A 14,816-nucleotide genomic window follows, 5' to 3' on the forward strand; every position below is an offset into this window, starting at 1 on the left:
ACACTGCAGCATAAAAAGCTTAACTCATGTCATGATTACCTTTGGGGAAACAAACAAACAAAATAAAAGATTTAAAAAAATTATAATTTTGGCATGGATGTTTAACAACTGTAACTGTTACCGTCACACAAGTGTTTGATTATTATATTATTATAAGATTATTATTGTGGTATTGTGGGTGAATTGTAATTGCAATTCAATACCACATTTTCGGAAAATTGTTTAGTCACTTGCACATCATAAAAGCAGTTTCTCATTCTTTTGAACAAATTGCTTTATTACATACATGCAAATGATTATCTATATAATCATTTGCATGTATGAGACAGATGTACCAGAGACAGATGTACATATTTTCAGTTGCTAATGTAATTTTTCCTCAAAATGTACTGTACAATTCTCTGTGCACAAGTTTTATCCCTCAAAACATCTAGACATTATGTCATCGCCATTTAAAGCAAAATGGCTGATCTAGTTGTCATAAACTGTCAAACATTTCTTTTAGGCTTTTTGTAAATTTGCCATGAATTGTGCAAGTGAATTTTGACTTTCACTAATGATGAGAACATAAGCCTAGTTTCCATCCAGATTGTAAGCTGTTTTGTTATCGACAAAGAGAATTTGTGCGTACCGCAAAACAATTTGGCCCTTAAGCTGTTTCCATACATAATTTCACCTATTGCACAAATTATAGGACACGCTGAAGGAACCATGTCTGGCTGGCATAGGAGCACCTCGGTGTGGAAGTGTCTGGGGAGAGGGAAGTCTGGGCGTTCTTACTTAAACTGCTGCCCCCGCGACCTGGCCCCCGAATAAGCATTAGAAAATAGATGGACGGATGGATGAATGGATTTTTATTAGATTGTATTGGAAATAGGAATGTTGCTTTCAGTTATTTTATTTCTCATAATCGCTTGACAGTCATTAAGCCATTATTAACTGACAAAATTATGTTAAATTACAATTAAACTAAATTTGAATTGATATGTGGATGGAACTTAATATACCTAAATTTGTATCTTTCTGTAATGGAGGCGAACAGAGCTTGTGCGAACAGAGAAAAGCTTAAAGCTATATATATATATATAAAAAGAAATAAACAGGTCCATGCGCCAAGTATATTTTTCTAATGAGTTAATAAATGAACAAAACAAAAGAAAGAAAACTGCAACAAGCAGCAGCAGAATTTCAGTTGATTTGTGTGACACGCCTTCAATTACAGTTTCCTTTATTTACAAATGCACAACTGTCTTTATTTTGAATGTACACAAATAAAATAAATATTTTGAATAGTTTGAATAATGTCTTATTCTTGGATGAGTATTGTAAGCAGTTTCCACTTTCATAAGGGAAAACAAATCAAGTTATCCTCCCAATCTTTGCATGCCAATTACTCATTACTAACTGTAAAACATTCATCTTCTGAACAAAATTAGGTTTAATAAATGTTTCAATTTAAATGTATTAAAGCAGCATAAGATATGCATGTTTGAGAGGTTTTTTTCTTACCATTTATACAATTTTAGATACAACAATATGAATATGATTTAATGAGCAACACCACGAACACAGAATCCGCTTATAGGCTAATTCTGTCATGTGTTTATTTGTGTTAAAGCCCATTTTCTCGACAAATGGTGTTTTCAAACTAATTTTTGAAACATCGATATAGAATTTATGAATTTTTTTTGTTAGTTAAACAAAAAAAATGTGTCAACACATGAGAATTTTTTATATATATGACATTTCCATCAGCTATATCTGTAAAAACTTTGAAGTGTTAAATATATTATTTTGCAAAACCTCCCTGGATGAAAACCTGGCGATTGATCAACCAATTATAAACTAGTTCTCTGAAATAGCTCAAAGGTGTATCTTACGAATTTAGAATGAATTTATGAATATTCAGTTGAAAAGAATATATACAGAGAGATGACACCACAAATTGCTAATTCTGACTGTGGATGAATTTCCAGAAAGCAATCAGAGTCAACAGCCGAGAGGAAGAAGAGGAGTAAAAATGTGTGGTTAAAAGGTACTGAAGCAAAAGAGGCCAAAGAAAGTGCCTCTTATCAGATAAAAAAAGGGCCACTATTGAGGACTTTTTTTGTTAATCATGAGATTACAATGACTGTAGGGTGCAGCTACTGTAAATATCGGCGATAAAATCTCTTTCAATCAATATCCCACATACAGTAATTTGTAAATTTGTACTTTTGAAATGAATATATGGCATACACAGGAAGCAAATTTGTTGAGTAGTGAAGTGAACTGTACTCCAGTATCAGAAATCAGCTCTTCAGGTTTGCTTGAAAAAGCTGTACACTGAACACTGTAGATAGGAACTGCATCACAGCATTGAGTGGTGAGATGTAGTTATGGACAGTAACAAATTAGTTTTACTTTCTTACTTTACTGTACTGTACTTACTGTTGCTGTTTCAATTATCAGTACTTTACTGGAATTGTTTTATTTTTAGCAACTTTTACTTCATTACATTCCAAAGCCAAACATTGTACTTTTTATTTCACTACATTTCATAAAACATAGCTCCTGTAATTCCTTGCACAAGCCAATCTGAATTGAGAAAGGTAGCCACCTAAGTTTCTGCTGCACAGGTGAACACCAGGTAGAACGTGAACACAGTACACTTCTCCTCTTGCATAGTGGGGACCCCAACCACAGCATATTTTGTATATCTCCTCGTTTAACACACCTGATTGAATCCATCAGCTTGTTTGTCGACCTGTAGCTAAAATAACAATGTGACCCATGTGCAGTAAATTGTCTTAGTTACCATGTACGAGCACTACCTGTAAGTGACTTACTTTCTTACCCTCAACTGTTTGAATGTACAAACTAATTACCATGCACGTGTGACAGATAAGTACATCTGTGTTAGATCTTATTTGTTTTCATGTACATACAGTATCCCACAGCTCCGCCTCAGCCAGCTGCCACTGTTAGTGTGGTTTGCAGCAATTGACCTGAAGGGCGCGTGCTTTCATGTGTAATTTCTTCTACACCACAGGCCCTTCCTGAGGTTTGCGTTCGAAGGTCGAGCATATCAGTACAACGTCCTACCCTTCGGGCTCTCCCTGTCAGCACGTGTCTTCACTCAGCTGAAAGAACCACATCCTCAACTACTTGGACGACTTGCTCTCTAGCTCAGTTCATAAACAAATGCCTTGTGTTGTTGGATTCAAGGCCCCCCCTCTCTTTCTGATCTTTTATACTCTTGGTTCATATAAATGCCTTGTGTTGTTGGATTTCCCTGATCTTACCTTTTATATACGACGATACCCCTTGAAAACAAACAAGATGGTTCACGGATAGAAAAATATAAATTTAATGAAATAGAAAAGAAAAGCAAGATACTTCAATTAAGAAAAATACTTCCTAACTCCTAATTTTCTCCAAACCACGTATCTCCCTCCTCTTTAGGTTATAGGAAAACAGACAATGTAATGAATAAATAAATCAAATCAACGTAACAAACAGCAACAACAGTGGGCCCACAAAACACACACACACACACACACACTCCCGTTGCAGGCCTGTGTCGTGGCTAGTGTGCGTTGAGGCCTTGAAAACTGAAACTGGCCGCTTCACTCGAATGAGCAAACGAAAAAACAAACACAGTACCCTTTCTTCCCGCTCCCGGATCGCGATCTCTAAATATTCCACCGAATGCGATCGATCGTCCCCACGATGCCGGAGGAACACCCAACGCTTCCGGTAGCTGGAGCGCGCTATCCGAGGAATAAAAGAAAAACAAAGTCCTGCGATCTTGAGATCCAAACGGAGAAAAATCCACGTACTATCCACGGCGACAGCGATCGTGTGAACGTTTTGACACACGAACACTATAGTACAGCTGATGCACTAACAGTCGCGGCGGCGATGTCCGTAAACGTTCTTGAGAAAACGCTGATAAACTCGACGTTAATATTAACTGTATGTTAATAATCAATACAAAAGGAAAAAAACACACGGGTAACGACAATTGAACGAAAAGCCCAATTTTCCCCTAATCTCTCGCAAGTTCGTTCGACTCACGACTCTCCTTTTTTCCTTCTCTTCTATTAACCAATCGGATTCCTCTCACCTACTTTGGGGCGGGTTTAAATTACAGGACATCCAATCAATGAAAACCAAACAAGTTAGATGGTATGCACCACGTTTTCCCTGTGCATTTCTACCTAACTTTACGCTACATAACGTAATATGCAAAAAGTTAACTTTAAAAGAAGAAAAAGGAAAGAGTAAACATTACAAATACAAATTAAAACAAACTGAATAAAATACATACTTAAACCCTATCAAGGAATGATTTATTTTATATAGGGTTACACTCTCCCCCTTCTAAAACATCTCATGCCCCCATGAGATTATTTTCTAAACTGGGACTACTACTCTGGGTATTAGGAATTATTTAATAGAGCACACCAAGAACACTGAGCTAATGGGTGACACCAAACTGTATTACAGAATGGTTTCCTCAGCCCTATATTACCCCCACAAGTTATTACCATCCCTCTTTGAACCGAATTTAGAGAACGGCTAGTGGGCTGGCCTAATCTGTCGTAGCTCAGTTTGACCACAGGCCTTATTTCTCTTCTGGGGCGTAACTGGACTGGCTCTACTGGATCTCTTTGGACACTCCTATTCCGACTCACTCCCCTTCTAGATTTGGTTCCCTGCTTCAGCTAGGTTTGATTCTTCTAGGAATTCGTCTTGGAGCAAAGGTACAGTATCATCAGCAGAAGGTTCAGGTAAGTAATGTTCACCGTAGGTAGCGTCCTTTTCCACAGAAGGCGTAAAAGGGTCACTACTCTTTGTTTGTGGCTGGTTTTCCACCCGGTCTGGGTAAAAGTAGCACAACTCCTCTTCACTTCCTTCAGTCACTCTCCTGGTTGTTTACTTCCAGGGTCACATTGGTCCTCCTGATCCATTTCCTTGTTTTCTTTTACAGATCGTGCTCTTGTTTCAGGTTGTGCCAGACGATCCACTGATGCTGGAGGAGCAGTCAGTCTCACATCATCCCCAATTGGTAAGATATGATCTCGATGCAAAGTTCGTACACTTCCCATACCACTTTCAGGTTTCAGACGATACACTGGTAAATTTGTGAGCTGTTCAACTACCAGGTAAGGAATGGAACTCCACTTGTCACCAAGCTTATTCTTTCCCACCATAGCAAGGTTCCTAATCAACACTCGATCTCCGACAGCCAAGATTTGGTGTTTCACTTTCCTGTCATACATTCGCTTATTTCTTTGTTGAGACTTTTGGGCAGTTTCCGTTGCTAGCTGATAGGCTCTTTGCAAGTCCACTTTCATCCTTTGCACATACTGATGATGGTTGTTGACTCCTTTCCATCTGGTACTGTTCCAAAACATACATCCACTGGCAAACGAGCCTCTCTTCCAAAAAGAAGATAGTATGGTGAGTAACCGGTTGCTTCATTTTTAGTACAATTATAAGCATGTACCAAGCAATTGATGTGTTGACTCCATCGGCTTTTCTCTGCTGGATGCAGTGTCCCAAGCATAGATAAGAGAGTTCTGTTAAATCTTTCTGGCTGTGGGTCCCCTTGTGGATGATACGGTGATGTTCTGGATTTTCAATTCCAAGCATCTTCAATAGCTCCTTTATAAGACCACTCTCAAAATCTCGACCCTGGTCAGAATGTATACGAGAGGGTAAACCATAATGAATGAAGAACTTGTCACACAGGGTTTTGGCGACAGTCAGAGCTTTTTGATCCTTACAGGTGAATGCTTGTGCATAACAGGTAAAATGGTCTGTTACCACAAGAATGTTACCAAATCCTTTGGAGTCAGGCTCAAGTGACAGAAAATCTATGCACACAAGGTCAAGTGGCCCACTGCTGGTTATGTGGTTCAATGGAGCAACCTTCTTTGGCAAAGTCTTTCTTGCAATGCAACGTCCACAGTTCTTGATATACTGCTCCACATGCTGAAACATCCGTGGCCAATAGAAACGATCTTTTAAGAGTTCAGCTGTTTTCTCCACTCCCAAATGTCCTGATTCGTCGTGCAAAGACCGCAGTACCTGAGTCCAGTACTTTTCGGGAAGGACAAGCTGCAACTTTTCTTTTCCAGAGGAACTCTGGGTAACTCTGTACAAAAGTCCATTCTGAATTTTTAGCTTAGAACCCTGTCTCTGTAACAGTGTAACATAAGGGTTGGGACTCTTAATAGAGGTAATTATTTTCCCTGACTCTAACACTCGCCTAATGTCACCAATTATAAGATCCTCCTCTTGTGCAGTCTTTAGCTCTGAACTAGTCAGCTGTTCCATTAGACTTAGACTCAGCGTGGTTGGACAAGCATAGGCCTCAGGAATACTCTGGGGAGGAAGACCCAGTTGATCTGCCAGTCTTGATGACTCCTCAGTCTCAGAAGCGACAGCTAACTGACAGATAGCTCTTACACCTGAATTGGGTATTTCCTTCCAATCAGAGGACTTGTTGGGTTCCCAGGGATAACGAGAAAGGATGTCTGCATCAATGTTATGACGCCCAGGTTTATACTTTACATTAAAATTATAAGTAGCCAATGCAGCTAACCAACGATGACCTGTGGCGTTCAGCTTGGCACTGGACAACACATACGTAAGTGGGTTGTTGTCTGTCATTACTGTGAACTGGGCACCATATAGGTAGTCATGGAACTTGTCCACCACTGCCCACTTTAATGCCAAGAATTCCAACTGATGAACTGGGTAACGTCCCTCTGAATCACTCAACTTCCTGCTTGCAAAGGCTACTGGCCTGAGCCCTTCAGGATGTTCCTGATTCAGGACAGCGCCTAGACCATTCATGCTGGCATCCACGTGTAGTACGTATGGCTTCGTGGGGTCTGCAAAAGCAAGCACAGGAGCATTTGTGAGGCAGTGAATGACTTGATTAAAAGCTGTTGTACAGGTGTCATCCCAACGCTCTCCAAAGGGTTCTGATTCTTTAAAATAGCACCGGCCATTTCCAGGTTTATTAGTTCTTCCAGATGTTGGAGGGTAACCTTTTGTAAGTTCCGTCAAAGGCCTCACTATGGCAGAGTAACCCTTTATGAAACGTCTGTAAAATCCACAGAATCCGAGGAAAGATCTCAAAGATTTTAGATCAGTTGGCATTTTCCAACTTGTTACAGCTTCAATCTTTTTGGGATCAGGGGACACTCCAGCCGCAGACACTATGTGACCTACGTACTGCACTTTAGGCTGACAGAACTGACATTTGTCAATCGACACTTTGAGACCACATTCTTTGAGACGATCCAACACTTTCATCAATCTCTCCTCATGTTCTTCAAGTGTACGCCCAAACACTATGATGTCATCAAGGTAAACTATGACTTGCAAAAGGTGCATATCGCCAACAGCTTTCTCCATCAGCCGCTGAAACGTGGCTGGAGCTCCAGTAACACCTTGTGGCATCCGCTCAAATTGGTAAAACCCAGAGGGCAGATGAAGGCTGTCTTCTCTTTATCTTCTCAGCCATGGGTATTTGATAATACCCACTACGAAGATCCAATACTGTAAACCACCTACTACCTGCTAAACAGTCCAAGGCATCCTCGATTCTGGGTGTGGTGTACTGATCTGGGGTAGTCCTTGCATTAAGAGTTCGGTAGTCAATGCACATTCTGATGGCCCCACTCTTCTTCCGTGGCAATTACAATGGGCGAAGCATATGGACTCCTTGACTCTTTTATGATTCCAGCAGCCAGCAGTTCTTTGATGTGGCGCCTCACATCATCGATATCCGCAGGAGCGATTCGCCTGGAGCGTTCTCTAAATGGTCTGGCGTCATGTAAACGAATCACGATGTTCAACCCCTGGGCTAATCCTACATCCCATTCTTGTTTGGAAAACACCTCTCCCCTGGCCGACAGCTTCTGTCTCAATCTCTGTTCCCAGGCCTTAGGTAGTGCTGACTCACCAAAGTCAAACAGCTGAGGGTCAATTACCGTTGAGCTCTGGCTCTTTGAGGTGGTAGTGATTGTGTCGGTGGAATAAACATTGGCAATCACTGTTCCAGCTGGAATGGAGATATCTTTGGAGGTTTCATTGTGTACCAGTACCTTGACATTCATATCTTCAGCAACAGAAGGAGGCAGAATCACTGGAGTTATGAACAGTCCAGATGGCAAACTATCCTGCACCGGTCCGTCCACAACAAAGATCTCTCTTCATTGGTTGGTCAGTCTCCATTTTACACACTGTGCATATCTTTCCCTTAGATGGAACAATACAGTGTCCAGGCCCCATCCACTTAAGATTTCCTTCAGGTTTGTCAGCGAGGTGATCAGTCTCGGACATTCGAGGAAGGTGGGTCTCTAAGGGCTGAGTCTGGATTCTCAGGGAATGTGCCACACTGGATCCTTCTAGCTCTCGACTCAGGGTAGCAAGACGTTTAAAGAAACTTGCGTTGGTACCGATTAGGACAGGCAGCTGTGAGGGACCTTGAGGGTCTGGGCATACCAGTGCCAAGATAGACAGTGACTCTTCAATCCCAGTGACAGAGGCAGGGAAAGTGACATCTACTACAATGTAACCTCTGTAATGATAGCTAGAAGAACTGAGGCCCCATATGGATAGGCTAGTTAAAGGGTGAATAGGCACATCACTCAGGTTCTTGGAATACCAGCTTTCAAATACTATGGTTACTTGTGACCCACTGTCTAAAAGAGCGTGACATAAACAGCCATTGAGCTTCACTTCTACAGTTGATGCTGGACCGACCAGTCCTTTGGGCAAATCACCTGACCCGCGTACCTCTGTTTGGCCTCTTTTCGAGAAACATACTTGATTAAAATCTTTTTTCTGATCGAATACTTCATCATGCTTTCCACTCTTGGCCCTTCGTAGAGAGCGAACCAGCTTCTGAATCACCTGATCAGCATTTGGCGGAGCTTGACACTTGGTGGCAATATGGCCATCTTCGCCACAGCGGTAGCAGAAATAATCATCTTTGTTCCTACTTGGCTTGAATCTAGATGAGGCAGAAACGGTCGGGGACTGGAAGGATTTCGGTTGCAGTTCAGGGACTGAGGGCGTCTGCTGATTGTTGCTAACACTCATAACTGCCAATTCGTGTTGCAGCTGTTGAACTTGCCTTTTCAGCTCCCGCACTTCGAATCATCAGTCTTATCAGTACGCTTGCATGTTTCTTCTCTTGCTTTCAGCGCCATGGAAGATGTGGTCACGGCTTTAAACTCACTTCCACATATGTGTGTTCTCAGCTCCTGAATCTCTGACTTGAGTTCATGAATGACTGAGGGGCTAATTCCCCCATCGCCATGAAGACGTATCGCTTTGGCTTTAGCAGTCATCCTGTGTCGGGCTGCTTCATTTTCCTCAGCCTCTCGTATCTCTTTCAACAGACTTAGAAATGAGGGCGGGCGTTCCTTCTGCTCACGAAGTCCTAACTGAAGTAACATCATGTCGGAATGCACAGCACCTCTTATCAGCTGTTCCACACGAACCTTATCCACCAATCTAGGAGACAGTCCATCACGTTCCACTACTTTGTGCAGGGCTTTATCAATACGTCTTAGAAACTCAGACAGAGCCTCACCTGAATTTTGACGCATCAAACGAAACTTAAAGTACAAGTCCTCCCCAGACTCAGATGACCCAAATGTGCTCTCTAATGCCTCCAAATACTGCAACGCACTTGCCTCAGGATTGAGAGAAACGAACTGCTCTTATTATTTCCAATGCCGGTCCTTTGACACTTTCAATAATTCTTCGTCGCTTTTTCTTTTTGGTGCATTCACACTCTGTTATCATTAAGCGGGCCTGTTCCATCCAGTTCTCCATACTTTCCTCTCCCATGGGTGTTGGCATTATGGCAGAAAAAGGTACGTAGACGCCTGTAAGCACTGCTTTCTCCAGAGGGTTTCACAGTCTTTTCCAAAATCTCACCCACGGCCCGTATGATGGATTCTGGGGACCCATCGGCTGAACTGCGGGGAGAAAACAAAGCTTGTACATCCGCTAATGACTTTCCTTCTCCGTCAGAAACTTTGTAAGCTTTTCAGTAAATCCATCTGATGGAGTGTCAGGTAAGGTGTCTTTTGTAGAGACTACTACGACTGTCCAGGGTTCACCTGTTTCATCAGGCGTCAATTCTGGTGGTATACGCGTGACATCAACAGTTTGTTTGCATTCACACAATACTAGCATAGAATGTGAGGTAGGTCCTTCTCTGGTGTCTCTTACACGAACTCTTCCTAGTGATTTTACCCCTTGCATTACATCTTCAATAACTGCCACTTCTGTGCGTGTGGGTACATTCAACAACATCACAGCATGTGTCTCGCAGATGCCCACTTCTTCACACCAACTGGTTAACTCTGCTTTTAAAGAAGGGTGTTTTCCCAAAGCCATGTTGAGGGTGTATTTAACCACTGTCACTTAGAAGGCCTGTTAGTTTGTGCTTAACTGTGCTCTTTTTTCCTTAAAGGATTCGACTTATGAGAGAGGAGTGATCCCGGACGAGCCCCCACTTTGTGTAGCACCCCCTCTCTTTCTGATGTAGAAATTTATAAGGGATTGCTCTTGGTTCATAAATAAATGCCTTGTGTTGTTGGATTAAGGCCCCCCTCTCCCTGATCTTACCTTTTATATACGTTATTTCCTGTGACGATACCCTTGAAAACAAACAAGATGGTTCACGGATAGAAAAAATATAATTTAATGAAATAGAAAAGAAAAGCAAGATACTTCAATTAAGAAAAATACTTCCTAATCCTAATTTTCTCAAAACCACGTATCTCCCTCCCTCTTTAGGTTATAGGAAAACAGACAATGTAATGAATAAATAAATCAAATCAACGTAACAAACAGCAACAACAGTGGGCCCACAAAATCAACACACACACACACACACACACACCCGTTGCAGGCCTGTGTCGTGGGCTAGTGTGCGTTGAGGCCTTGAAAAAAACTGAAACTGGCCGCTTCACTCGAATGAGCAAACGAACAAACAAACACACAGTACCCTTTCTTCCCGTTCCCGGATCGCGATCTCTAAATATTCCACCGATGCGTCGATCGTCCCACGATGCCGGAGGAACACCCAACGTTTCCGGTAGCTGGGTGCGCTATCCGGAGGAATAAAAGAAAAAAAAAGTCCTGCGATCTTGAGATCCAAACGAAGAAAAGTCTATCCACGGTACACGACGACAGCGATCGTGTGAACGTTTTGACACACAAACACTATAGTACAGCTGATGCACTAACAGTCGCGGCGGCGATGTCCGTAGACGTTCTTGAGAAAACGCTGATAAACTCGACGTTAATATTAACTGTATGTTAATAATCAATACAAAAGGAAAAAAAACACACGGGTAACGACAATTGAACGAAAAGCCCAATTTTTCCCTAATCTCTCGCAAAGTTCGCTCGACTCACGACTCTCCTTTTTCCTTCTCTTCTATCAACCAATCGGATTCCTCTCACCTACTTTGGGGCGGGTTTAAATTACAGGACATCCAATCAATAAAAACCAAACAAGTTAGATGGTATGCACCACGTTTTCCCCTGTGCATTTCTACCTAACTTTACGCTACATAACGTAATATGCAAAAAGTTAACTTTAAAAGAAGAAAAAGGAAAGAGTAAACATTACAAATACAAATTAAAACAAACTGAATAAAATACATACTTAAACCCTATCAGTGAAATGATTTATTTTCTATAGGGTTACACAAGAAAAAGAGCAAACTCTGTCCAAGGCAGAGGATCTCTTTTGGAGCTAGTTTCAGTTGAACAGACTACATGCGTCATGCAGGAACGTGCTGAGTCAGTGTTGAACTGTTTAAATATGTTCAAGAGCAGGACAGCGGTCCCACTGAAATACTTTCAGAGGCTCCTGGGGCATATGGCAGGTGTGGCCACAGTTATGCCACTAGAACTACTCCATATGAGACCGCTTCAACACTGGCTCCACGATCAACTCCCGTGAGTTCAAATAACACCGGCCTGCCGCTGAACCTTCACCCGTGGTCAGACCTTTCGTTCCTTCGGGCGGAGTGACCTGTAGCAGGTCTCCAGGTTCCGTGGTTTTCACGGATGCCTCCACCACCAGCTGGGAGGCCACATACAACGGGCATGCTGTGTCGGGGGTTTGGACGGGCCATCAAATGCAATGGCACATCAACTGCATAGAGTTGCTGGCAGTACATCTCGCCCTAGGCCATCTCAAGAACTGCCTTTGAGGCGAGCATATACTAGTCTGCACAAACAACACATCGACCGTTGCGTACATCAACTGGGGTGGTCTGCTCTCCCGCCGCTCTGTCGCAACTCACCTGACACCTCCTTTTATGGAGTCAGACGTTTCTGAGGTCGCTTCACACCATTCACATTCCGGGAGTGTGCAACCTGGCAGCCGACAAGTTGTCGCAAGATTGGCCAATTCCTCTGAGGAAGGATCTTCTGACTCAGAGACAGGGCACCCTTTGTCACCCGCATCCAGACCTCTGGAAACTCCCACGTCTGGCCCCTGGGCGGGACATGGAGCTCTAGGTGACCTACCTCAAGGGGTAATTGACACCATTTCTTTGGCTAGAGCACTGTCCATGAGACAGGCCTACGCCTTGAAGTGGAGCCTGTTTCAAAGAGAAGAACCTCGGAATTGCCTGATCAGAGTCATGCAGAGTCATCCATCCACCCTTAAATTCTATGTGGCTGCGATCGCTGCAAATCATGACCCCATAGATAGGAGGTCTGTGGGTAAACATGACCTGATCATCTGGTTCCTTAGGGGGGCAAGGAGATTAAATCCCCCATGGTACCCTCTTGGGAACTGTCTGTAGTTCTGACAGCACTGCAGCATGCTCCATTTGAGCCTTTGCCAGCAGTTGAGCTGATGTTCTTGTCAATGAAGACGCTGCTCCTGCTCGCATTGGCCTCCATAGGGTAGGGGACCTGCAGGCTTTTTAGGTCGAAGAATCAAGCCTACAGTTTGGGCCCGCAAATTCCCAGGTAACACTGAGGCCACGGCCGGCTATGTGACAAGGTTCCCACTACCCCATTTAGAGACCAGGTGGTGAATCTTCAGTTGGCTCGTTTAGATACACTCCGAAGAAGTAGATTGGCCTCTCGTCGAGATCCCAATTTTTCATCATCCGATGTAGCGTCTCCATTCCCTTCTTCAGACGTTCTGTTTGTGTTCTGTCATCAGTACACATGGGGTTTTATAGTATCTAACATGTCTCAGAGACCTGCTTTTGCATATACATTGCAGCATTGAACCTGATAAATCTGTTCACAAACCGATCCGATTGTAGCTTTTATTGATTCAACAGCTCACTGATTCAAATGGTCCATTCAGAGTCTCCAGTGAACTAAATTCACAAGTAAGTACAACTGGGAGATCTTGTGAGCACGCATTACTGATGCTGCAAAATGTAAGCTACTAATGTCGAATTTTAGTGTCAAAACTGTCATGTTTCTTAACTAAACTTGCTGTAAAGAGTGATCTATTTAAGACTGCTGAAATGAATGCAGATACATCAACATCGGTGTCTCTATGTTTTAGGTCAAAAAATTAAACAGATTAAATAAAATAACTAAAGGATTACAGTGTAAAAGAATATTATTGTGTAGGCTACATACTGTACATGTAAAATGTAATGATGGACAGTCATTGCGTGTATCAGAATTAGCCTACCTATTTGCAGTTCAGCCTATTACTACTAAATGAAATTGGCTAATTAATTAATATATAAACTGAATCATCAGATGGAGCTATTTGAAAGCCTGTATCCAATGCAGACAGCTGAAAGATTGGCCACTTAACATGTAATTTCAGCAAAACATCACTCGTTGAACTTCTCAGTTTTCAAGTCATTGTTCATCTTTTCCTCCAACAAATTTCTCCATGTAAATAGCGATTGGTCAAGAGCAAGAGCGACTCGCTCTTGAAGGGAATGGTAATGAGACTCAAAAAATGCCCAAAAAACACCCATTACTTTTAAAGATAATAGGGACAACCCAATTGTGTGCCTGGAGTGCACCTGCTCCATGTGCTTTAGACTTTGCATTTAGATCAATAGGGCACAATGGATCAACTAGCCATGTAGACAGATCTTTTTCTAAAACTAAGTTTTAAAACACCTTCTTGTTACTGGTGAAAATTAGCAGGATTGATAAATCTGTTTTCTCTCAGGTACATCGCGGTGTAAGCTTCACAGTGAACATTGCTACGTCTTGCTCGTCAACGTGGTCCAATCAACAACAAAATATATTTTGACTGCATATAGAGGATCCCTTATAGTAAATCTCAGGTAATTTGAGCAGTAGGATTATAAAAAATATGTATCAGTACATCTATCTATCAATGTACCGAAGCAGACTCACACAGGAGGTAGGTAAAATGATAATAAAGTTTATTTGCATAGGCAAGCACAGAAAGTCTATGGCAGAGGAATCGGGTGAGTATATAGTCCTTTTAAAGTCTTTAGCTGGAATTACAGCTATACTGAGCACAGTTCTTATCTTTTCCAGGAACCAGGAGTATGGGGGAGATGAAGGAGATCACACACCACAACCACAGAGGACACTGATAGTGACACTGGAGACAACTGGGACTTAAGGAGAAACATGAGGTAAGTCATTCACTCTCTCCTTCTTCCAGAATCAGTAGGTGATTTCGGGACATTTGACAGTTAGGGGTAACAAAGCGTCCTTTTGGTAGAATGTTTCCTGGATTTGCTGGACCCAACCTGCTTCTGCTCAATGGTATTACCGTTATGAATTGCTGCAAGGGTACAAAATTT

The sequence above is a fragment of the Puntigrus tetrazona genome, chromosome 15 (genome assembly GCF_018831695.1).
Source record: "Puntigrus tetrazona isolate hp1 chromosome 15, ASM1883169v1, whole genome shotgun sequence".
NCBI classification, from domain to species: domain Eukaryota; kingdom Metazoa; phylum Chordata; class Actinopteri; order Cypriniformes; family Cyprinidae; genus Puntigrus; species Puntigrus tetrazona.